The sequence below is a fragment of the Candoia aspera genome, chromosome 1 (genome assembly GCF_035149785.1).
Source record: "Candoia aspera isolate rCanAsp1 chromosome 1, rCanAsp1.hap2, whole genome shotgun sequence".
Lineage (NCBI taxonomy): Eukaryota > Metazoa > Chordata > Lepidosauria > Squamata > Boidae > Candoia > Candoia aspera.
In genome coordinates, this window is record NC_086153.1 from 243,172,167 (window position 1) to 243,176,394 (window position 4,228).

The following is a 4,228-nucleotide window of genomic DNA, read 5'->3' on the forward strand; positions in this document are numbered from 1 at the left end:
GAGGACACCCCTGAACCAAGAGGACAAGGACAGCAACCGGGAAAATGCCCCCACAGCCATCAAGAAACCCATCAAGGGGAATGGGGACAATGAAGGGTGGAGGAGCACGGGACCCCGCAAGAGGGTATATACAGGGCACCTCAACACCACACCCCCATTCCCGCTTTTCTCTCTGTCAGTACCGTTTCAATAAACCGGAAATCCTTAATCCCTATTAAGTGAGTCCGTGTCTTATTCGGAGCGAGGCTGACCCTGACATAAAAACGGGAATCCACAAAAAAATTTTTTACCTAGCACCAATCCAACCAGCTTGTGAGGGACCCAGCTAGGTATGAAGAACCACGGAGCACAGCAACGCAACCACTCGGCACCCGGCGGAGAAACTCCCCTCCCCTCGGGTCCCGGCAGCGCAACGCCCAGGTAAGTATGGGATCCAGCTCGGAGGAAGAGGAGTGGGGGGGGGACACCCAGGCGTCCCATGGCCAGCGGGCCGCGGCGCGTGAGATGGGGGGATCCCCTCTAGGTTCGCCCAAGACCCCGGCGGGACCGAAGGATGGGCCGTCATCCACGATGACCAGAGGCGAGAGCGAGTGGAGAGCCGAGCGCACCGGCGGGAGTCAGCTGACGGCGGCGAGGCTGGACGCGCTGGAGGAGGGGGTGCAAGCGATACGGCTGCTGCTCCAGCAGTTGACGGCGGCACAGGAACCCCGCGGCGGCAGCATCGTGGAGGCGCACCCAGACGAGAGACGGCGGGATGACCTCGCGGGCGGCGGCAGCTACGGCGGAGCCCAGTCCTGGGAGCCCACCCAACGACTGGAGGCGCACCTGGATGAGAGGCGGAGCGGCGACCCAGCGGACGGCGGCGGCTACAGCGGGGCCCGGTTCCAAGAGGCCACCAGATGGACAACATCCCACCCTCCCACCGTCGATGAGACGACCTACTTGCGAGGAGACCCAGCGAGAGACAACACTGACACCGCCAGACGCCTGGAGCCGATTTGACCCGCACCAGCCCCCATGCAGCACGCTGCACGGCCCAGATGTGACCTGGAGCCAGGCCAGAATGGCAGCCAAGGACTTTGGCATAAAGTTTGATGGGGACCCCTTGAAACTCTCCTTTTTCTTGACAAATGCGAGATACTACCTCGAAGAATGGGGTCCCTGTTTCATGACTGAAAGGGGCAAAGTCAATGCCCTCACCATAAAACTAAAAGGACGGGCCGCTGATTGGTACGTCCAATTGTGCCAATCAGGCGCCCGGGCACTGCAGGACAGCACAGAATTCCTTCAAGCGCTGGAACTGCACTTCAGGGACCCCCTGGAGCAAGAAAGAGCAAAAAGGACTCTGAAAATGCTACGGCAAGGACAGTGCTCCATGGCAGAGTATGCCATGGAGTTCCAAGCCCTAGCCGGAAAAGTGGAAGTCTGGTCTCAATCGACCCTGATTGAGAAGTTCAAAGAAGGACTTAACTTGAACGTGCTCCGGTGGGCACTCTGTCGCAACAACCCCAACTCCCTGACCGAGTGGATCCGGCTGGCAGGGGAAGCAGAGGACGCCCACGACACGTTCCACTAAGCCCAGAGGGAAGCACAGCAGGCGGAGGCAGCGAGACCATCACGGACAGCTGTAAGGCCGGGGAAGGCAAGATCCCAACCGTGGAAAGAGAAACAGGACCGGCGATTCGCAAAGGGGCAGTGCTTCACATGCGGCAAGGACGACCATAAGGCGGCAGCCTGCCCCAAACAGACACCCAGAGAGAACACGCGAAGGGCACCAGCCGCACCAACCCCAGCGCCAAGAAAGCGACCGGCAGCGAGGGGGGAGTATCGAGCCAGACAGTTCCCCTACAGCTCAGAGGAGGAGGGAAGCAATCCCGACGAGCCGACGGGAAATGCCAGCCACCTGGCCTAATGGGCGCCAAAGGACAGGTGGAAAAGTGCAACAGGCGCACCAACAGAGGGGTGAGTGAAGAATGCTCCACCCTCTATGTCTGTGTCACCCTCACCCATGGGGAAAAGACTGAAAAGGTCTGGGCACTGATTGACTCTGGCTGCTCAAAAAGCTTAATGCACCCAGACCTGGTAGCCGTGCTTAACCTCCGCTGCTATCCACTTCAGCACCATTTGGTGTTTACTCAGCTGGATGGATCAGCAGCGGGAGGGGGCCCGGTCACCCAATACACTGGCAAAACCGCGCTACGGCTCGGCAGCCACGAGGAAAAATTGGCTTTCATCGTGGCACCGGTGGGGCAACCCCTACTGATACTAGGGATCCCATGGCTCATGCAGCAAAACCCAGTCATCAACTGGAAAACCAGAGAGATCAAGTTTGCTGATGGGCACTATCAAGCACACAGGGGACAGGGTCCCACGGGCAGCAATGGGAAGAGCAACAACGACCTCGGAGCACAGAGAGACGACGTTGCCAGATGGCCTGCCACCAAACTACGCGGACTTTGCAGACGACTTCTGCGAGAAGGAAGTGGACAGACTCCCCCCTCACAGAAAAACAGACTGCTCCATCGAACTGGTCCCGGGGGTGCCTCTACCCAAACCCAAAATATACGCCATGACCCTGAGGGAGCTGGCAGCGTTAAGAGACTTTATAGATAAGAACTTGGCGAGGGGTTTTATCGAGCCTGCAAACTCGCCAGTAGGAGCGCCAGTCCTCTTTCGCGAGAAAAAGGACGGGTCACTGCAGCTCTGCACAGATTACCAGGGCCTGAACGCAGCATCTGTATCCAATAAAAGCCCACTGCCCCTAATAAAGGACATATTGTCCCACCTGGCAAAGGGCAAGGTATTCTCTAAACTAGACCTAAGGGAAGCCTATTACCGCATAAAGATATGGGAGGGGGATGAGTGGAAAACGGCCTTCAACTGCCCATTGGGGTCGTTTCAATACAAGGTGCTACCTTTTGGACTGGCAGGGGCACCAGGTGTATTTATGCAATTAATCAACGAGGTCCTGCGTGACCACCTTTTTAAGGGGGTGCTGGTTTACCTCGATGATGTGCTAATATACACTGAAACAGAGCGTGAGCACAAACGGTTGTTAAGGGAAGTGCTCAAGAAACTTCGCAAGGCAGAGCTGTTTGCCAAGCTCTCCAAGTGCGAGTTTCACAAACAACAAATTGACTATTTAGGGTACAGGATTTCAGAAAAAGGGATCGAAATGGACCCGAGCAAGGTCCAAGCAATACTGGCGTGGGAGCGCCCACGCACGAGGAGACAACTTCAAAGTTTCCTCGGCTTTACGAATTTTTACTGGGGGTTCATCCCGGGGCTGGCAGAGATTGTACTGCCCCTGACCAACCTCCTAAAGACCAAGGGCTTGGGGGACACTCGCAAATCGAGAAACCCAGGGGCGGTGCTAAACTGGACAGCTGACTGCCAAACGGCATTTGAGAGACTAAAAAACCTGTTCACAGCTGAGCCAGTATTACAACACCCCGACCCCACCAAGCCTTTCGTGGTGCAGGTAGACGCTTCCGACTTCTCCATCGGAGCTCTCCTGCTCCAAAGGGACTCTGACAACCAGCTGAAACCCTGCGCGTACCTCTCCCGCAAATTCTACAAAACGGAGCGGAGATGGCACGTATGGAAAAAGGAGGTGTTTGCAGTGAAAGCAGCTCTGGAAACGTGGAGGCACCTGCTGGAAGGGGCAGCCTGCCCCTTCGAGGTCTGGACAGACCACAAGAACCTGGAGGCTCTCAGCACGCCTAAATGCCTCAGCCTGAAGCAGGTGTGCTGGGCATAGTTCTTCAGCCGGTTCAATTTCACGCTGAAATTTATACCAGGCAGGAAGAACTTCTTGGCGGATGCCCTCTCCCAACGGCCACAGGACGACACGCAAACCTCAGACATCGTGGGGACGGTATGGACCAACAAACAACTGGGCTGCCCAGCTGTCATGCGCAGCCAGACGAGGAATCAGCACACGCCAGCATGAACACAAGAAAACGAACGGAGCCGCCATTTAATTTCACCCAACTGGCAACAAAGACTCGCACAAGCACTACAAACAGATACATGGTTACAAAACAACCAACACCTTGTATCTATCAAGGACAGCCTAGCCTGGAAAGAGAAAGTCTTGTATGTACCAGAGTCACTGCGGGGGGAAGTTTTAAACCGATCACACAATGACAAAACGGCGGGACATTTTGGGTTCGTAAAAACCCTACACTTAACAAGACGACAATTTTGGTGGCCAACCCTAAGAAAA